General features: G+C 35.5%; 1 protein-coding gene and 2 long non-coding RNA genes across 4 annotated transcripts in view; 1 reads left to right on the top strand and 2 right to left on the bottom strand.

Moving 5' to 3' along the window:
- Positions 1 to 23,296, bottom strand: part of Pka-R1 (Protein kinase, cAMP-dependent, regulatory subunit type 1) — a 191,676-nt gene that overhangs the window by 85,284 nt on the left and 83,096 nt on the right. The gene's annotated exons all lie outside the window — the stretch shown is intronic.
- LOC143203534 (uncharacterized) lies at positions 1,007 to 1,606 on the bottom strand. Its single transcript, XR_013007359.1, has 2 exons — positions 1,390 to 1,606; positions 1,007 to 1,127 (listed from the first exon to the last, which is right to left on the bottom strand). It is a non-coding gene; the product is annotated as an uncharacterized LOC143203534 (long non-coding RNA).
- Positions 16,810 to 17,382, top strand: LOC143203862 (uncharacterized). The gene is made up of 3 exons (XR_013007456.1): positions 16,810 to 16,873; positions 16,992 to 17,109; positions 17,171 to 17,382. It is a non-coding gene; the product is annotated as an uncharacterized LOC143203862 (long non-coding RNA).

Genomic DNA, 23,296 nt, shown 5'->3' with positions numbered 1-23,296 from the left:
CATAAAACTAATGATCCGACAGCTGTCATATTTATACACGCATCTTTTGAGGACCAGTGCTAACTAAAAAACATATGGATATATTTCTAATAGCGCCATCTATGTGTCAAGCCGGAGACTTATCAATTGATCTGTTATGCCAAGTGTCGACTTTGGTTACAACTATTTAAAAGTGTCAGATTATTAATGACAAAGGACTGCTTGGAGGACCAAAAAAATTAAGACAATGAACTGCAAGAGTTAAAGGAAAAAACATAACTATCACACGAATTTTCTGAAAATACCCTTTCGTTTAAATTTAATGATTAAAAGTTTAAATATCACGATTTCATTGATTGAAGGAATACATTCAATTCAATAAATGCAGATGGTAGTTAATGTGGACAAGCATCGATTTTTGAAACATTAATTTTTATCCGTTAGTATAAAGATTTGCCAAAAACATGATTTCGTTAATCTAATTTATTAAGATCAATTATAATACTTTGATGGTAATAAAAATTTATAATAACAAAAAAATATAATTGCTTAATAGCTTGAATTTTGTTCTAATCACTGATTTTTTTTCGAAACGACTGAGCGACAAGGACGAGTTTAGAAACAATGTCTTGCTCGAAAGAATTACGATAAAAATATAAGATATTTCATAAAATTAACTGCGCTCATATTTACTTGTCCATCCCAATAATATATATTGTAGGAAATAAAAACACGACCATAGAGTTAGCAAATAATAAATATAACTAAAGTATATATAATCATATAATACATCCTGTTCCTTTGTAGTCTTAATAGTTCAAACAAAAGCGAGTGCAAAGTCTCAAGTCAAAAATGGATTACTCTAGGAAAGTAAATATAAAATGAAGGCATAGTACTAAAAAAAAATCATAAATGACAATCTATGAGCAGAGAATGATGACTGTAACAGCTTCTTTACATAAAATCTTAATTATAATATGAACAAGTTAAGTTCTATTGATTTTAGTCACATCATCTTATTGGATTTTTTAGTGACTAGGCCTACAACTTAACGTGGACTCCGAACCCACGGTCCTCGGCTTTAAGCCTACCGACTGGCGAATGACCAACGTCATCATCCCAGCAGAATCGTCCTGTCGCATTTACCGCTGCGGTTACTGGCGTGACATCCGGTTTTACCCAGCAGGAGTCGAACTCGCGGCTATCGCAACACTAGGAGGATCGTCCTGTCGCATTTACCGCTGCGGTTACTGGCGAGACTGGGATCATTTTCCTTGTCGGATTTTACACACTTGCCGATAACGATCTCAAATATTAAACAATCACAAACATAAATTTTACGACTATACCTCAGCAGGAGTCGAACTCGCGGCCATCGCAACACTAGGAGGACCGTCCTGTCGCATTTACCGCTGCGGTTACTGGCGTGACTGGGATCATTTTCCTTGTCGGATTTTACACACTTGCCGAGAAGAATCTCAAATATTAAACAATCACAAACATACATTTTACGACTATGCCTCAGCAGGAGTCGAACTCGCGGCTATCGCAACACTAGGAGGACCGTCCTGTCGCATTTACCGCTGCGGTTACTGGCGTGACTGGGATCATTTTCCTTGTCGGATTTTACACATTTGCCGAGAACAATCACAAATATTAAACAATCACAAACATAAATTTTAAGACTATGCCTCAGCAGGAGTCGAACTCGCGGCTATCGCAACAGTAGGAGGGCCGTCCTGTCGCATTTACCACTGCGCCACAAAGCCGGCTGATATAATATGAACAGAATAGACAGAATATGTGTTGTTGTAATTGTTTAAATTATTTTATGAATATTTACGCACTAGAAATAGATTCTCAATTCAGAGATCCTCATTGTCAATATTTCACCATTTATAATTAAAAAATCTATGAAAATTTGATTAATTCTACAAAGAAAGCAGAATGTATATTACGTTAAAGCAAATGGGACGATAAAAAAGGATTTGTGTCTATTTTTAGTAACGTGTCATTTACAATGACAAGACCGTACAACGAACAGATTTTTTTGTTAATCAGCTCGTTAAAAAAAGATTCACGGAACGAAATCGACCAGAGGATTAATTAAAAGTTGAAAAAACCTAATGTTCCAGGTAGGTTTGGTTTTTTTGCTGTGTTGTTCTGTTGTAACCTCGATTTTCCGACAATAAAAACAGACCTTGCCAGGCCGGCAATTTCCTTGCCAATTTAGTAGCTGATGGCGTGTTTACGTTCGACTAGTGTGTGTTTATAAAGGGCGAAAATTAGCAATGGAGAAATTGCTGGTTACTCCCAAGTCAAAGAACTTTTTTACTTTTTTTTTAATGGACCTGTGCCTGAAAAAATAATTATAACTTTTTTCAACTATATCTTGTTGAGGATCGAAATGATGATACAAATACATTCATATATTTCTTTTCATTACATATGCTTAGTAAACTCTTTACAAATTAACTGATTTCTATTAATACTCATTTTGAGAAACATTTTCTCAAAATACTTAAAAAATGTTTTTAAACCTTTCCAGTCTCAGCTACATAAAGATGACGAAAATAAAATTACTAGCTTTCTGGATTTGCCATTTCAAATGGACTTACCGCACGACAACTTAACGGTCAAAAAAGTTAAACAAACAATAATGAGAGAAATTAATATTAAAAAAGCTCCTGGTTATGACTTAATTACTGGTAAAATTTTAAAAGGACTATCAGAAAAGAGTATGAAACTATTAACATTTATATTTAATGCTATGCTACGAATTAATTGCTTCACTAGTATCTGGAAAGTAGCTAAAATACTAATCATTCTTAAACCAGGAAAAATACCAGAAGATGTGACCTCCTACCGGCCTATAAGTTTATTACCGATAATCTCGAAAGTTTTCGAGAAACTATACATCAAGAAGCCAAACTATATAATAGAAAAAAGATAAATTATTCCAGAACATCAGTTTGGGTTTCGCAATAAGCATGGGACTATAGAACAAGTGCACAGACTTGTAAACAAAATAAACACTGACTTAATGCCAAAAGATATTATTCGGCCGTTTTTCTAGATATATCTCAGGCTTTTGACAAAGTATGACATACGAGCTTGCAGGTTAAACTAAAGAAACTTCTCCCTCATCTGGACTATCAGTTACTAAAATAGTATCTCACTGATAGACATTTTATTGTAAATCAAGGCGATGAACATACCGAATATACTCCATATATTCAGGAGTTCCGTAAAGTAGTGTACTGGGTCCAGTACTGTATCTTCTGTATACGGCTGATCTGCCCACCACAAGAATAACTACTGTGGCAACATATGCAGACGACACAGCAATCTTGGTATCCCATGAAGAACCGGTCACAGCATCAATAAACCTACAAACCCACCTGGATCAAATACAATTATGGTTGAAAACATGGCGCATTAAAGTCAATGAAACAAAATCCACCCATGTAACGTTTACCCTGCGTAGAAGAACATGTCCACCAGTGAATATCAATCTTCGTCAACTCCCCCAAGCAGAGCAAGTTAAATATCTTGGTTTGTACTTAGATCGACGCCTAACCTGGAAGAAGCACATACTCTCTAAACGAAAACAACTTCGACAAACTCGATTGAAATTATATCAAATGTATTGGGTCATCGGGTTCAAATCCAAGTTATCATTAGATACAAGGTATTGCTGTATGAGTCTATACTCAAGCCCATTTGGTCATATGGAATCCAACTATGGGGAACCGATAGCAAATCTAATATATCCATTTCACATATTCAGCTGTTCCAAAATAAGGTGTTGCGTGCCATTGTTGATGCTCCGTACTATATTTCAAATAAAGTGATACAACGCGATATTCCTCTAGAACCTATAACGAGTGTAATTCAACGTGTTTGTGTGAAGTACTTCGAAAGGGTGTCAGTGCATCCCAATGTACTCGCTAATCAGCTAAATATGCGACGTGATAGTGAAGTGCGTAGACTAAAACGTTTAACACCTCCTGATCTGATTACTGGACATATATAAACTTTAGAATAAGCTTTATAATAAGACTAATTAATTAAGATAATATTTTATACAGAAAATCGCTTAATGAAGTGATTTTCTGCATGCCATGTAAATATAATATAGACATAAGAAATACTTATTGCCTATAGGGCAGATTGTGGAATCACAAAGAGAAAAAAAATCAATTTACTGATTTTTATCTGAAAAAAAGCTGTCATTACGGTGCAACAGAACTTATGTTTTCAAAACCTCGACTTCGACATCAAAATCTCGCACGCTTAGAATATCCTTTATTTATTTTACCATTTATTGTATAAATATAATTTATTTATTTAAGATGTTAAATTATTTTATATTGTTTTATTAAATATAATTTTTATTATACGCCCTGGGTTTAAAATTAGTCCTACAAAAATAACTATAACGAAAAAACATAATTTGTAATGTTTTCTTTGTTAAATGTTTGAATCTAGTTTCAATCAATTGAAATATTACTAAAAAATACCTTTATAAAAGAGTGCTGTGAAATCTTCATAAAATAAATAGATTTATTGATTTTATTATTAAGCAGGTAGTCCGGAAAAATCAAATGAAAACAGTATTTACGTTAGTGAAACCCGAAAAAAGAACTGGTCTCTATACTTAGTAATCTGTTTATTTAGAATAACGAAAGCACGTCCGATGAATGTATATTTTGTTAATTAACTTGTTTTAAAAAGAGGACAGATTCACGGAACGAATTCGACCTGAGTATTAATTAAAACTTGGAAAAAGCCTATTTCCACGCAGGTTCGGTTGTTTATCCGTGTTGTTCCATTTTTGGCGTCGATATGCCTACAACAGAACCGACGCCAGGCTCGCAATTTCATTGCCAATTTAATAGTTGATGGCGTGTTTACGTACGTCTAGTGTGTGTGTATAATCGGTGAAAAACGAGCGATAAGGAAATCGTTGGTCGCCCCCAAGTCAATCAACTTATAGGAGCAATTTTTTAAAATAGAACATCGCGATTGTTTTCTATACAATATCATAACAATGGTCAATCTTGTCGAGTTTTGCAGTTGTATCGTGTTTTATTTATTTATTGCACGTCATAGACGCTTAAATGGAACGCTCAGATTGTATCTGAACACTCAGATTACTTTCAATTGCAAGGTCTTGTATCAAAAGTTTAAATGAGGTCATATCATTGAAAAAAAGCATTTAAGGCAGTTAACTGGCACATAGAACGAAATGAGAGACAATTGCAAGCATCATTGCATATAAAATATTTTTAAGAAAAAAAATTGAACCGACTTCAAAAAATCAATAAGAAACTAAAAAGTAAAAAAAACAACCAAACTTAGATTTTTAACATAAAAAACATTCTAAAATGAAATATGTATATAATAATTGTTGTAATAACTAAACAATGATAAACAAAAAAAAACGTATTTAACCTATCTACTACAAGTATTTTATATTCTAGTATTCAAGAAACCTTCAACTTCATCTTAACAAAGTCGAATTGTGGTTGAAAACGTAGCGTATCAAAGCAAATGAGACAAAATCTACCCCTATGACATTCACACTTTGCAGAAGAACATGTCCCTCAGTAAAATTGCATAAACATGAACTTCCGCAAGCAGACAACGTTAAATATCTGGGAATGCATTTTGATCGACGTCTGACTTGAAACTGAAAAAAAACATATAGTGACATAACGCAAACAGCTTGGGCTTAAACTAAACCAAATGTATTGGCTGATAAGGCGTAAATCTAAATTATCATTAGATAACAAGGTTTTGCTGTATATGTCAATACTTAAGCCCATCTGGACATCATCATCGTCGATGCCCCATATTACGTGTCCAACAAACTGATTCAACGCGATATCCCCATAGAACCCATAACGAGTGTGACTCGGAGTGCTAGTGCGAAGTACTTTGAAACTACCATACGAACTGATTAATAGACACATAGAGTGAAATTAAATAATTTCTAGAATAAGTTAGAATAGTCATTAGAATAAGTTAGCATAGACTTTAAGATAAGTTAGAATAGTATCTAGAATAAGATTTAGATTATAAGTTGTACAGCAGATCACTTACTGAAGTGATCTTTTACATGTCAGGATGGTTATATTATATAACGGAAATCAAACAATTACACTTACTGCCCACGGACAGAGTATTGACATTCTAAAAGATTAATAAGAAAAAAAAAATAAAAAAATATTCTAGTATATACGCACAATTTAACTTAATACTTATCTAAATCTATTTATGTAATTACAAAATTATTTTTTGAGTACCACCAACTGATGTGGTACTACATGGGTTTACTGACATACACTTCCGAAATACCGAAGAAATTTGAGAATGTGTAGATGAATGAATGATTTTAATAATATCATTTTATCGACACGATATTGACAAAAAGATGAAAAAAAAAAGGAAAAAAAATTGAGGGGAATATTTCGTTGAACCTTCTCATATCTTCTCATATCCCTTCAATTATTTAAGCAAATTTATACTTAAATATGGAATAATATAGTGAATTAATGTTAAGATTATTTTATTAATTCAGAACTATTATGAAAAATTGTAAATATTATTTTTCAAAATAATGCCAATCGCTAGGGATTAAATTGTAATTGTGCTCCCTGGTAAAAAGACACATTTAAAGCTTTTTTATTATTATTTAATTAATATATTGTTACTAGTCGTTTCCGTCTAACCTACAATTTGTCTTTATGATAACTTAAATCTAGGTATATAACTAAGAGGACATATCGTCCCTATCTCAGTCTCTGGTGAGATAATGTTTATTTTTTATATGCACCTCACTACACAACACTACACAAGACTAGATGGTTTAATTCTTTTGAGTCTGTGTCCTGTTCTGGTGGTATCCAATAGTTGTAATATTTCAATATTCTTTCAATAGTATGAGAATGGAGTCTTTCCTCATGCCCCCTTGCAATTCTCTTGATTTCTTGACTGACTGTGGGTAACTGAAGGTCTCGATGTAGGTAATCAGTCCTATAGTATTTGGGTGCACCCACAATACCTCTCAGGACTTTGTTCTGAAAAATTTGTATTTTATTTATGTTACTTTTTGCGGAACATCCCCATAATTGAACTCCGTATGTCCATATAGGTTTCAATATTTACTTAAATAATAGCAATTTATTATGTACTGATAATTGTGATTTTCTTCCAATTAGCCAGTACATTTTCCTATATTTCAATTCCAGTTCTTCCCTTTCCTTCTTTATATTGTAGGAATGTTCGTCGTGTCGGTCGATCGGTCGAAATATGTGGCTGCCGCTACGATTATTTATCAGAACACTCACTACTATCTTTGGAAGGAATTTGCACGGGAACTAAAAACACTGGTTGAATCAAAGTTGTTTATTTTAACGTGCGATTGATACATGTGGTCGATGGGATAATTGACAGGATATTAGGTTAAGGTGAAGGAAGTACGGTAGCGCTGTGGAAGTGGTACTGTTACAAGGGGACGGTGATAAGAAAAGAGAGCGAGACGTCGTCGTGATGGCCTTTTATACTCCAGAACTGCATGGTACCAATCCACCGGCGTTGCCAACCTTTATAGCTGTTGATGGTGAATTGGTGGTGGCCTAAAGGGTCGTGGCGGTCGCCACAATATGTTCCTTCCAGCAAAGTTTTGCATCCAGATTCATTCCGAGATATTTAGCGTTGTTGCTATATGGAATGATAGTATTATTTAAGGTTATTGGTGCTTGTACGGTCTGTTTATAGGTGAACTGCACATGTACATATTTACTTTCATTAATTCTTATTTTCCAAGCTTGTGTCCAATTATTTATATTGTCACTTGCCTGTTGTAATTTTCGTGAGGTTTCTTCAGTATTGTCTTCGACAGCTATAATCGCAGTATCATCAACAAATGTAGCCACCATAATACTCTCCATTTGTGGTATATCACAAGTGTAGAGTAGATAAAGCATTGATCCCAGTACACTTCCTTGTGGTACACCTGCTTTAGCTTCTTTTATTGTAGAGTAAGCTTCTTCTTGCTTGACTCTAAATATTCTGGTTGTAATATATGATTTTAGTAGTTCGATGTCTCGTTTTGGTAGCATTTTCTGTAGTTTATGAACAAGGCCTTCATGCCCAACCTTATCGAACGCTTGTGCTACATCTAAAAATATAGCTAAGCATACTTTTTTACTTTCGTAGGCCTTTTCAATAACATCGTTATTCTGTTGACCTGGTCAATTGTTGAGTGCTTGTTAATAAACCCAAACTGGTGTGTTGGTATTAGGTTTTTTCTTTCTATGATCGGTTTTATTCTTTTCAACAGGAGTTTTTCAAAAACCTTAGATATTACTGGCAGCAGTGATATAGGTTTATAGGCTTTTATTTCGTTTGGTGACTTCCCAGGTTTTAGAATGATTATAATTTCCGCCATGTTCCAAATGTCTGAACCATGTTTTAATCTGAATGCTACATTGATCAAGTTGGTGAGTTTTATAATTCCCTTTCCTGGTAGTTTTTGCAGTAATTCCCCTGCTATTAATCGTAGCCTGATGATTTCCTGGGGCTACATTTAAAACAATCGAAAAATGGGCGCAGAAATTATCACAAATGATTGTTCTTAGCAACATATTCTTAGTAATAAAAATTATTTTAAAATAATGGAATTATTTTGTATGCAAAACAGCAAAAACAAATTTACAACAACCAGATAGTAATCAATAGCTTATATCATTAAAGAAAATTAAATATTTATTGATAAATAGCTATAAATACAATAGATTACGGCATATTAAACCAGCAGTAGCATTATTTAACAGCATAATATGGTAATGTTTATGTAATATAAAAGAACGAGTTGTATGATGATTTAAAACACGTCAATCGTATATCAGTATTTATCAAATAAATAAATCGTTAGTTTATGTGATGGTTAAGTACTAAAGCAGGTTGATAAATATCTAGCATAGGTAAACAGAAACATATGATTTTACAATTACAATAAAAACTTCAAATATTGGCTGTGGTAAAATATTTGTATTTACTAAATTTGTGATAATGTACCTTCGTTAGTAATCATAGAATATTGATAACAGGCTGTTAAAATAATTTAACATATCACAAATGATTGAAGAAATCTAGAATATCGTAATATTTTTTTTAATTAATCTCTTCGAACGCCAACAATCTGCCCGTGGGCAATAAATATTATTGTTTGATTTCCGTTATATAATATAACCATCCTAACATGTAGAAGATCACTTCAGTAAGTGATCTGCTGTAAAACTTATAATCTAAATCTTATTCTAGATACCATTCTAACTTATTTTAAAGTCTATCCTAACTTATTCTAATAAATATTATAACTTATTCTAGAAATTATTAAATTGCACTCTATGTGTTTATTAATCAGTTCGAATGGTAGTTTGCGTTTGAGCCTATGCACTTCACTGTCATCGCGCACATTTAACTCTTTGGCGAGTGCAATGGGATGCAGTAATAGTCTTTCAGAATACTTCGCACTAGCACTTCGAATTACACTCGTTATGGGTTCTATGGGGATATCGCGTTAAATCAGTTTGTTGGAATAATAAATAATCAGTGATCGGAGACTGAAAGTATTGACACTTTTGACATGTGCATTGGGGCATCAGTGGGAAGCATACATAACTTAGTATATTGTCAACAATTTCGTAAAAGAAATAGGTTTACATTTCGCAAATATACGCTTTTCCGAAGGTTGCTATTTATATTTCTGGCCTGGTAACATGTAGTGACCGCTACAACCCCAGGCTACTACCACTATTACATCTACACTAAATTCAAAGGTTGGCAACGCTGGTGGATTGATACCATACGGTTCCCGGCTATAAAAAACCTTCACGACGATCTCTCTCTCTCTCTTCTATTTTATGTATACCTTGTAATAGTACTACTTCCATAGCGTATTCGCACTTTCTTTACCTAACCTAATATCCTGTGTGTGTATCATTCAACATCGAAATAAACAGATTTTTATTCAACCAGTGTTTTCAGTTCCCGTGCAAATTCCTTCCACAAAATAGTAGTGAGTGTTCGGACAAACAATCGCATCGACTGCCACACATTCCGACCGTCAAGACGAACATTCCTACAAGCATTGTTGCCAGACGCCATCTGATCATTTCTTTGAAACCTTGGACTGTTGATTGATTAATATTAGAATGTCGACACGGCTCAAGAAATGTTAATAAAAACTGAGAGGCCAAAACTCTTCCATCGGTTATGCGTTATAAGGAATCCAAACACAATAAGGAAGTCAATTAGCAGTTATAATGCTTAAAATTGTAAAATAATTAAATAAAATGTGGGATTGTCGTAGTTGGTTTTCTACCGGGGTTTGTGGATGGGTAGGTTGGTTGGTTATCTCTCAGAGACGTGCCTGTACTACAGCGGTGCTCCGAAGAGGCAGATTGGACGGACTAGCATTTTATACAGAGTCGCTTTCTGGGGGATTGGGAGTTTACTTCTTCAGCAGAGGAGTGGGAACAGTAGACTGTACACGTCATTGCGCTTGCAGATAGCGTGCTAGATGGGCTGACCATTGAAATCTGCGGTCCAACTGGAGACCGAGGTATGATACCCTCTGGATCCAGAGGATAGGGACTTTATCGATTTGGAGGCGATAAGCACGGAACTTCTTCTAGCGATGGAACAGAATAGCCTGAGTTTTGCTCGGGTTTATCTGCAACCATCAGAATTTGCACCACGCAATCGCCTGGCTCAGTTGGACTTGAAATCTGTCGCGGATGGCGTCGGGACTGTAACCGATGGTAAAGAAAACTGTATCAGCCATATAAAGGTTGAACAGGACAGGGGCTAGTAGAGCACCTTGCGGGACTCCTGCGGATACGATTACAGATTACAATCTGTTTTCGAAAGGAGAGTGCGTCCTCACTTGAAAAAGAGAGAGAGACGTCGTCGTGGTAAGGCTTTTTTAGCCGGTAACCGCACGGGTAAATTGGTACATCAAAGGTTGGCAACGCTGGTCAATCCATCAGCTTAATGTAGAAGCAACAGAGGTAGCCTAAAGGGTTGTAGCGGTCGCTACAAGATATATGAGGAGAGAATGGATCCTAACTTTATTCTAGATGAAACAACAACAATTAGGAAAAATGCTATGAAAAATACAACTATTAAACCAACAGCAAAGATATAGAAACTCAAATGATATAAACATGCCCAAAGTTTATTTAAAAATATATCGTCTAGCTCACGTTGGTTGCGTATCGATAAGCATTGGTAATTAGTCGTAGAACTTTGTTTTGGATGCGTTGGATTACTAGTTGGTTTGATGTTTTAGTGCCCATATTTGCACTAGTACAGTTGGGTGTCATTAGTATAGGCAAAATCATCTGCATCTGATTACAGGCCTATCAGCCTTCTCAGCGCCATTTCGAAGCTTGCCGAGAGGGCAATACTCTACGCTCTCAACTCTTTCACAAAGGAAAACAACATCATTCCAGATGAACAATTCGGCTTTCGCGCTCACCACTCATCCGTCCATCAGGCTACCCGTCTGGCCGCACACATCCATCATGCTCTTGACCAACGCAAAAAGCTTGGAGCAGTTCTTCTGGACCTAACCAAAGCCTTCGACAAGGTCTGTCACGACGGATTGATCGCAAAGTGCGTGCGGTTAGGCCTCCCAGAAGACCTAACCGCTCTCATCAAGTCCTATCTCTCGGACAGATCTTTCCAGGTCAAGATCAGGGTATTACTTTCCAGTCGTAAACAAATCGATGCTGGCGTACCTCAAGGTTCCGCGCTGGCCCCAGCCTTATTTAACCTCTTTATTTCAGATCTGCCGAGAAAAGAGCACATTGACGTCGCGTTTTACGCTGACGACACTGCTTTCTTCACGGCCGCTAGGTTCGAAGTTACAATTGATGAACGTCTACAGAAGCAGCTCGATCATGCGGTCAAGTGGTTCAAATTCTAGAGATTGCAAATCAACCCCCTGAAAACCCAGGCCATCATTTTCCATAAGAAGCGTTTAATTCGCAACTTAAGATCGACACCTCAATAATTCCATGGCTGGATAACGTCACGTACCTAGGTCTTCACTTCGACCGGCGGTTCGGTTGGCATTCCCAAATCCAGAAAGCAATCCAAAAAGGTTCGGTGATAGCAAACCTGCTATCTTCTCTGATCTGCCCTTCTAGCAGACTTCCCATCTCCATGAAATGCTTATTTTACAAGATGTTAATTCGGTCCGTACTTCTCTACGGATCTAATGTCTACTTCAAGTTTGTTACACCCAACCAGGTCAAACGGCTTCAAGTTTTCCAAAATAAGATCCTCAGGAGAATATTAAATGGTCCATGGTTTGTCAGAAATAATCAAATTCATAGGGAAACTGACACTCCAGAAATCAAGCATTTCATATCTCAATCATTCCACAAACAACAACTCAGCTCAAGTTCTTCTGAAAACGCGCTTGTTCGCGAGCTGGTCGACATGCTGGGAGCTTAGTACCGCGTCACCGCCAAGCTCCCCCCTTTTCCAGGCTGAAATGACCTCATCCGTCGCTACAGTCATAACATTTGCCCCCATACAACAGTACCCAGTTGTGTGTTAACTCAGGTTCTCGAATCAATAGAATCACCGGGCCCTCGTGCCCAATAACGGCTGCCCGATCAGCGGGTGCCATATCCCCAAATTTAATGCAGTAGCAGTAGTGATCCACAGGGGTCAACTGTGAGGCGGTTTCTGTTTAGTGTATTGGTAAGCCCAGAGGCAGTCCGACATAACCCGGTCAAACTTGTCACTCCAGGGCAAGTCTCCGCGACCAGGTATGCGTCATGCATTCCACCGCCTGGTTTTTAGGCCAGAACAAAAAAAACTAGTACAGTTGCATGACTTTGAGTTTAATCAACTAACAACCGGACGACTTTGACAGGCTCATTCCTTTACGTGTTCGAACTAATAAGACAGAATTGTGTCTCTTTTTAACTAGAATAAAATGAGAGGTGTGATTCTAAAACGAATTTACAAATTGCGGCAATACATTAAACATCTTGATGACGTATGTACAAAAAAAAACTTTGAATCGGCTATACATTATATGGACGAAAGAAACTGCGTGATAAGTGCAAGAATAAATGCAATTCAACCTTGACTGAACACTGAATGGAGACTAGTCATAACATTCAATTTGGTACCAATTTGGCTCTTTTGAAAAAAAACATCATGAAAGTATTGATACCAATCTATAAACCAATTGCGGTGAAGCAACCAATTGGTTTATAGATATCAATCTCAATAAAGGAGATCCCATCTGACACAACAGCCTCCTTATTTTTTAATTAATTTAGAAGAATCTCAGTATCTGAACTCCCGAATTGATCCAAGATAAAATCCGTAACCATTACGAAATGTACACTATCCTTAAACGAACGTTCAGTAGATTTAATTCAAAAAAAACCCGACTTCAATATGGAAACCAAGTCTTTTGTGTGTCCTTTTTTTTGCTTTTCAATGTCGTTTTGTTTTTCTTTCTTTCATCTTCACTACATAGTATAAAACAAAGTCGCCTTTTCTGTCCCTATATCCCTATGTGCGCTTAAATCTTTAAAACTACGCAACGGATTTTGATGCGGTTTTTTTCAATAGATAGAGTGATTCAAGAGGAAGGTTTATATGTATAATACATGCATAATATACTAAGGCAACATTGCTAATTTTAGAGGTTTCTAACGTGATGTCGTAAATTAACCTATTTTTTTAGGCTTATTTAGCAATTAGCAAAAACGCTGCCTAACCCTACGAGTTAGATCAAATTAATGTACTACAGTATCGTACACCATAAAAAGGTCTACAAAAAAGTCCGCGATGGTATATGTTTATCTTTTAGGGATAACCCACATTAACCATTTTTATTGTTTACTTTTTACGTGAGAAAATGGCTTATTTACGAAGCTATTTTAAGCAATACGGCATTAATCCTTATCGAATTAAGTACCTTAAATACAGTGTGCAATTAATATAGATCAATATGGTTCCTTACAGCATGTAAATTAAACAAATATTTTCGGAGATATTACAAATTTAAAATTTGCGTTTAAAAATGTGTAATGTAATAAAAATTGTATGAATTTAGATATTCCAAAGATAGCAGGAAATCTTCATAGTAAGTATAGGGGAAGAGGAATTGTTTTACTCCAAATTTAATGCGTGCAGGCCAAGGGCAGTAATGAATGAACCAAAAATACTGGATCGATTTTAATCATATATATTTTATGCCCGTGCAAAGTCGGAGCGGGCCGCTATGTTTTTATATACAACGTTCATATTTTTTCTGTAGTGTATTTAATTTAGTATCAGCATTGCACCCGTGCGAAGCCGGGGCGGGTCGCTAGTATTTTATATTTTATCTCGAACTATTTCTACCTCCTTTCAATAACATATATTCCTCAACCATTTCGCTGCTCAAATGAGTTGTATTTGTTCATCCAGTATTTCATTTCCAACTACCCCCATTCACCGACTAATAAATCCCAAAGTGTATTAACAGTCAATAATAACCAAGAGTCAATAAAATTGAAACGATATTGTCGAGACGCCAATGTTGTTAGTAAACAAAATAAGAAAATTAGATCAAATCAATATAGAATAAAACGAGCTTGTGGTAATTTATACTTTATTAATGAAACTCGAAAAAGGGTTTGCGTCTATTTTTAGAAGCGTGTTATTTAAAATAACAAGACCATTCAATGAATGTTCTTTTTTCGGTGACTAGATGGTTAACATTAACGAAATATAAATCATGAAAGTAATATTCACGAAAATTAATCAGTACGACATCAAGCTAGGGGTTAATTAAAAAATTCCATTTTCGCGGTAGGATCGATTGCCTTTTGACGTTGTTCCATTTCAGCGTTGATATAGGCCAGCGAAACCGAGAACGAAGCCAATCCGAAGCCAGCCGCGTAATTTCCTTGTCAGTTTAATGGGTGTCGACGTGACTATGTACATTATGTTTATAATTTAAAAATAAAAAGCGAAGAAATTGTTTGGTAAAGACCTATTAAATTAAAGTACTATTTCAACACGAAAATATTAAACATACAAATAACAATAGTAATAGGCGTACAATGTTGTTTCTTTTATTGTTTTGTTATTGTAGCGATCTTGAGGCATGTCGAATTTTACATCGAGGAATAACGATCTACAAAATACTCAGAAATATAATCCCAGACAAATAATATACGATATCGAATATCAACCCCGAGACGTGTATATGAGATGTTATTTAAGGATACTTTCAAGCTCACAAATGATATTCAAAATGCTCACAAACAGGCAACGGTCACAATTCCACCTCCGCAAGGCAATTAAAACAGAGGCCATAAGAACAGACTCCACAGAAGAGCTCGTGTAACCATAGACCCCGAAGATAAAAGAAAGGCCAACGAGGCATGCAGTCATGTCCGTGAGACAGTCAAGGTCTGGAGAGAGGAGAAGTGGGACTAGCGGAGAAAGTCAAAAAAGACATTCCTCCCTGAAATCTGAAGGGTCATGTAACTTCGCAGTCTCAGACAGCGAAAAAGCCGAGCTCCTGGCAGAATCGTTCGAAAAATAAATAACCTTTTAAAAAGTGGCGCCACTCGGAAATAAAAAAGTCATCAGAGAGGCCAACAATTTAGCGAAAATAGCGCCTCCAAATTATCTCCAAAACCATCTAGTTTCACCAAAGGTGTTACAAAAAATCATCAGCAATATTAAACCCAAAAAGGCACCTGGATACGATGAACATCATAGATTCCATCATGCAGATGCAACACTTCCCAAAAATTTAGAAACATGAACACATAGTCGTGATTCCAAAAAAAAAGAGCAGATTCTTCGCCTTCAGTCTACAGGCCCATCAGTCTGCTTAGTTCAATGTCCACGATTGCTGAAAGAGCGATCCTTTTTGCACTCAACCGGTTCAGTGAGCAGAACTATATCATACCAGATGAACAACAAGGGTTCAGAGCCAAACATTCATGTGCACATCAGACCACTAGATTTTGAGACGACGGCCTAATACACAAAGTCATCGAAGCAGGTTTACCCGAAGACCTGATAATTTTACTGCGTTCCTTTTTGCCGGATAGATCATTTCAAGTAAAGATCGGTAATACACCCTCCAGTCCTAAATCAGTCAAAGCAGGAGTCCTCCAAGGTTCCCCATTAGCCCCAGCATTATTCAACCTTTTCATTTCAGACATCCCAATGAAGAAAGATGTGGAATCCACCCAATACGCAGATGACACAGCTTTCTTCACCAGTTCCCGTTCTGTAGATGCCGCTCAGAGAAAACTTCAAATTCAATTAAATGCCACAGTTAAATTTCTGGAGGTTGCAAATCAACCCCCAAAAAACCCAAGCCATAATCGTTCACAATCAGAGAGACATCCGCGCCTGTCAGCTGAGAGTGGAAAAAGTCTCAATCCCGTGGCGACAAACAATCACATATCTCGGCCTCATCTTTGACCGTAGATTTCTATGGTCGTCACAGATAAATAGAGCAATCTCCAAAGGCTACCGTGTCGCCACAGTGCTTAACCCTCTCATCTGTAGAAAAAGTAAATTGTCTCCGATGATTAAAGTTTTGCTTTACAAGCTGCTTATCAGACCCGTCATGTTATATGGATCTAACACTTGATATCAGGCCGGAAAAAACTCTGAACGCGCCATGGTTTGTCAGAATTACCCAAATTCATCGTTAAACTGACACACCAGAAATAAGACGGTTCGTTTTCTCCTTATACAAGAAAATCCATGCAACCTCAGCTCTCTCCAACAATTTCCACATCAGATCCCTGTCAAAGATGTTACCAATCAGGTAACCCCGAAGACTATCCCGCCAAAAGCGGTCCTTCATGCCGCCAAAGGTCCTAAACATACCCCAAAATAAAGTGCCTTCACGGGCAATTCTCTCTGATAAATTCAGTTAACATCAGCAAGGAAATCTTTTCAGCTGGTAAATCAGGCCCAAAAAAGGGTACTTTCAACCATTCAGTCACTGACCAGCGCGCAGTTCAGACGTACAACCATAGACTGTCCAAACAACATCTACAGGTAAACCTAGCGCCGATACGATTTATCACTTGTGTTATCCACATTTTATATCACTTTGTAGGAATGTGCGTCGGGTCGGTCAGTCGGTCGAAATGTGTGGCTGCCGCTGCGATTATTTGTCAGAACACTCACTACTATTTTTGGGAGGAATCTGCACGAGAACTGAAAACACTGGTTGAAGAAATACTGTTTATTTTTAATATTAAATTATATGTGGTCGACGGGAGAATTGAAAGGATATTAGGTTAGGTGAAGTACGGTAGCGCTGTGGAAGTGGTACTATTACAAGGGAATGGAGAAAAGAAAAGAGAACGAGACGTCGTCGTGATGGTCTTTTATCGCCTGGAACTGTATGGTACCAATCCACCGGCGTTGCCAACCTTTGTGCTTGCTGGTGGTGAATTCGTGGTGGCCTAAAGGGTTGTGGCGGTCGCCACAACTTCAATAAATAACGACCACATCGTGTAAATCATAACTGTTTCATTTCGTCTTACCTCCATTCACCGAGCCCATATAATTTACTAACTTACTAAATTATATTTTGTCTCCTTTATACCAACTAGGATTTAGCTGGACTTTACCTACTGTTTAACCTGAGCTCCAAACTACGGTTCTCGACATTAAATCTATGGATTGGCGAGTGAACAACAAAATCATACGAGAAGGTATTCGGTTTTATCCAACCAGGCTGGCTGGTTTTGCACTATAACAAACATAAATTTACGACCATGCCCCAGTGGGATTACACTTATAGACCATGCTGACCAGATCTGAACTGAATATGTAGAAAATCAGAAAGCACTATGCCTGGAGAATACTCTAGATGCGGCAGATATTCCCATTGACTAAATTTTGCTAACCCAATCATATGGATATGTATTATCTGATGGTATCGATGTGGATGGCTCTCTTGAATTATCCCATTAATCTCTTGCGATTATTATAGTAGATCCACTACCGTTGCCAGTCAAAATTCGCCACAAAACACTTTTTCGTCTTGCAAGCATCGATCATTTAGTAGAACACTAAACATATTGAACACTATACTAAATTGTTTATACTTTATGGATATGTTAAACACTAAATCTTGCTTGAATGGTTGTTATACTATACGACTAGCTAGACTGCACTATGATATGAAGGGTTTCCATCTGTTTTGAATGATGTTAAGAGTGATATATTTAAAAATAGACGTCGGGATTATTTCTATCTATTTTTACCCACAGCCTTATATCGCCATTAAGCCATTCTCTTCTTTCTGTTAAAATAATAAAATAGTATTTTGAAATAAATTAAGGGTTTTTGTTTTCTAAACCCTTTCACATTTTATAACTTGTATGTACTACCACTGTAAACCTCATTGGACGTAGCCATGGCAAAGTTATCGATAGAAAAACTTCATTATGACAGTATCACACTAGACATCAATTTAAAAATTCACTTTTCGCATAGGAACAGTTATTTTTGATGTTGTTCTATACTTTTTAACTTGAAAACACGCCGACAGAACCTACAACTATGTCAAAGTCAGCCTAATTTACCTGCCAATTTACTGGCTGCTGGCGTGACTGTCTACATGTTTATGTTTATAGTTCAAACACAAGCAATGAGCAAATTGTTGTTTCATAAAAGTGACATTAAATTAAACTAGCAGTGTTTTTAAACAGATCGTTGTAATTGCATTATATTTATACTTTTATATTAAACAAATGCAAATTAATTTTGAGGAAATATCGCAAGAAATGTGTGCATTATAATTCTTTTAAATCATTGTCCCGCTGCCATCACTCTAGCTATTACTTTTACCCATATTTGGACTAGTAAGATTATATATCACTCAGAATGTATTAGTTTACCTAGTACCAGGTGGTATAAAATTTTACATATATAATGCATATAAAATAACAATGAACTCACCCCATCAATATATTTAATATATTGCCTGCCGCAATTTCTAAATTCGTTTTAGAATCACAATATTTTCCTTCTCATTTTAATATAGTTAAAAAGAGATACAATGCTGTCTGATACGTTCGAACATGTAACCGAATCAGAAATACAGTGACATCAAAATGACTTGTCAAGGAAACACCGCGACGAAGGAAACAAAAAATGAAGTGTAGCGACCCTGAGGCATGTCGAATTTTACATCGTGGAATAACGGTCTACAAAATACCCAGAAATATAATCCCAGATGTTGAACACGGGCGGGATGCCAGCAGCGCCAACCAGAACCCGATAACGAATAGCTGGCGGCAACCCCGAGACGTTTATCTGGGATGTTATTGAAGGGTATTTCGATTCATTCAGTGCTCAACCATCGTTCGGTTTAGACGTGCTACCATCGACTGCCCAAGCCTCGTCACCAGGTAACACCGCTGCCATCCGTTTTATATACTTGTAATATTCACATTTTTTTATATAGCCAATAAATAACGGTCACATAATGTAAACACCACTGTTTCATTTCGTTTTACCTCCATTCACCGAGCCACATCAAATACCCTAAAGAAGATAAAAAATTTCCTCTCTAATGAAAAATACATTACTTGCATGTACAATTGGTTAGTGCACCTATTAGGCCTCCAGGAGACAACTACATAAAACGTGCCTAGAATTCTACTTTATAAGTGGTTCATAAGTGAAAAGAAACTCAATGTAAATATATTAAAATACAACCCTTACCTACAAACTATTGTGGATGTATGTTAAATGTACTATAATGTTAAAATGAATTATACTTGATAACAATATTTTTGTTTGACTATTTTATTTAGATTTGTATTTTGTTATATGTCAAAGCCAAAATGAACCAAAACTGAACATTCATGCGGCAACATTGCGACGTTTTGACATCACGTGAGCGCACTATTTTATTTAACAGACTTTATATGCATCTCGATATAGAATTTGTATTATTTTCTTTCAATATTCTGCACACTTCGATTTCAATCGAGAGTGACCTCCATTTATTTGTTTTGAGCTTACAATTCCTTATTTTTTAATATTTTCGGTTCAAAACCTCGAATCTTCCGACAAATATACCAAAAACGTTAACTTATTAGAACTGGGAAACTAATATTCGCACATATGTTCAATGTGCGCGATGCTGTAACAATACAAAAAAACGCTTATGATAATGGGTTCATAACTTTATTTCAACGACAAGAATTGCATGTTTATGTTTATGTTATAAAGCAGATGGTAAGTATGGTAAGTAATTCTTAACTGTAACCCTTCTTCAACCAGACCAAATATTTTTGACAAGAAGCTGATACTTTCCACTACCACTTGTTTACTAAATAAACAATGATTAAATTATTGGATTGCCTCAAAATCTAATACATATCTTTATCGCAATATATGAATCATGCTCAAAACTTCAGGAGAAGACATAGGTAACGGATTATTATTTATAGTATTATATATAATGTTAAGTACTTATTTTGATGAAAATGTATATATAAATGTAAACAACTATTAAACAACCTAATATAAAAGTTAAATTCTATGCTTTTGACACTTCTCTATGTAAAGCCAGTGTTTTACAGACGCCAATCATAGAACGTTCAAAATTGAATTTGCGATATTCATATACCGTCATAAAACTGTTCATAAACGTCACAAACTGATAAATCAACTGTCTTCAGTCATTTACATGCAATGAAAAAGATCCAAAAAGAACAAAAAGAAACTACCGGACTGTCTGAAAATGAAGATTGTTACAAAATGAAGAGTTTTCTGTCGTATATATAATTTTAATTAAATCGTCACGGGTTAGTCTAGAGAGAGAGATATCTTGCACTGACATTGAAGAAGAAATATTCAACGCCATAAAGTCTTGCTAGGTATACGATGGAATCAGCATGTTACTGCAGATGTCTGTCAGTATCAAATGAATAAATTGAACGACATATTATTATAAAAAAAGATCAGCAATAAAGAGTAGCAGATCCACGCGTTTCGAGAGCTGTGAAAGATATAGTGTTGCATCTCGAAAAGGTAATTCGGCTGTACCCAGGGTCCTGATCACACACAGCGGCTTCTGATTACCACTGACGACGACTTCGAGATACTAAAATCCGAAATTATAACGATGTTTGAACCGTTTCCAAATCAACATCGTTCTTGAAATACACTGTAACAATGTTACCAGAAAGATAGCAGAATCAGAACATATGTCACCTAATAAAATACATAGTAACATAAAGTTACTTGAAAACTTCAAATTATAAAAAATATTCGCACAAATAAATTTACACCATACAACAGTTTATAATTCTGGACTTCTTAAAAATTCTGAAAAAAATATGGATTTTGCACTTAGTGCGACCTAACATAAGTTGCATTATCTACTAAAACTCCTCAAAATTTATTCATATTATCAATATTTTCTAGAATCTCCTAATTTTTAGTATAGTAAAAAAATATTAATTAATAATAAATCAAAAATTGTCATCTTCTTGGCAAGATCAGATCTTTTTTGATGTTTTCCCATTTGAACGTCGATATTCTATTGGCAGAACCAACAACAACCGTGGCGACGCCACTCTCGCAATTCCCATGCCAATTTAATGGCTGTTGGCGTGACCGCGTACATCTTTATGTGTATAATCCGAAAATAAGCATTGAGGAAATTGTTTTTTGACCCCAGTCAATTAAATTAAAGTAACAGTTTTTATTTTATAGAGCATTGTACTTTTATTTTCGTTTAATTTCAAATAAAATTGCTACAATAAACCTAGTTAAGTTTTATAAGGTAAGTTATACTGTTAAGATATATCAGAAGGTACTTAACAATTTATCAATATTATGATAATGAATTATAAAGAATTTTCCAACATAGGTGCACACATTTTTACAATATATCGATCTGAATGGCTGTCTCTCCTCGAACTTTAACGAATATATAGAAAAGTGATTTTCGTGTCCTAATCAAGCATTATTTCTGTGCAAAAAAATAATCATCGAAGCCAAGGAAATGTTTTTATAGATACTATGAAGACTGTGCACCTTAAACTTCAATGATTAAGTAATGGTTTACTGATTTTTGTTGTAGTTCCACCAGCACAAGTGAGGCTTAACATTCAGATCGCTCAAAGGGTGTGGTCATGCCAGAAATCGTCGATAAAACCCATGGAATGACATTGAGCGGTCGGATAATAAAACTACGCGAGAGAGCTGAAGATGTAGGCATCTTAATTGATCAGATACAACACATTTTACTCATAAACTGGAGTATAAACGCAACCGTGCGACTTAACCAAAACAAAAATCGATAAATAGAGCTACGAACTACCTCATCCGGAATATTTTCCAGTTTAACATCCAGCGCCTATTTCCTGTTTGTAAACCTGAAGAAATTGTTGGTGTGACAATGCGTATTTTGTGGTCTTTAAGAAAACGGATTATTTCGAAGGAATAAAATAGAAACGCTGGAGAAAAGTAAAAAATGCATATTGAAAAAGAGGCACCCTTTTGGTGAGAAGATATAATATTTCATTCTAAAGGCCACCGACTCATCAAACTGTCCTCGTGTCCTACCAATGAACTACCAACCTATTCTATTCTACCTATTCAACCAACCTAAAAAGTATTTCAAAATCAGTTCTGCCAGAAAACATTGATTCTGTATAAGCCTTCAGACCCAAATGATATTAACTTTATATTGAAATATATATAAACTGTCTGTGAAATGCCATAAGTGAAGTAATTAGAATAAGAGTAGTCGCCAATTCTTACTGTTAAAATAAAATTGGTCTCAAGTAGATTTTTTAAAATCCTATATATTTCATAACTTTAAAAAAACAAAAGAAAATATTAGCATCGTGGTTAACAGTCTTATTATTTTGACTAGACCTTTTTAAACAATTGGAAATAAATATACTACTATGAACGACAATTAATATTGAACAGCTTTAAGATAAAATTACTGGAAACCTGTATCAAATCTTATCTATACATTATAATTGAATTTGTATAGATCTTCGAAGTATCTTTGACAAAATCATTCATAATATCTTTAAAATTTTATCTTAACAATTCACCTCATATTTGTAGACTATCCATAACGATAATATATAAAATATGACAATAAATAATATATGATAATAAATATTACACAAAATATGATGAACTTTAGATTTAGAAGAACATTATATTCTTAGATAATATGACTAATCACATG

The sequence above is a fragment of the Rhynchophorus ferrugineus genome, unplaced genomic scaffold (assembly GCF_030347505.1).
Source record: "Rhynchophorus ferrugineus isolate W39M unplaced genomic scaffold, kcgeb_rfMv2 rfM10, whole genome shotgun sequence".
NCBI lineage: Eukaryota > Metazoa > Arthropoda > Insecta > Coleoptera > Curculionidae > Rhynchophorus > Rhynchophorus ferrugineus.
Note: the sequence above shows the minus strand (reverse complement) of the source record. Positions and strands in the feature narration are given on the sequence as shown.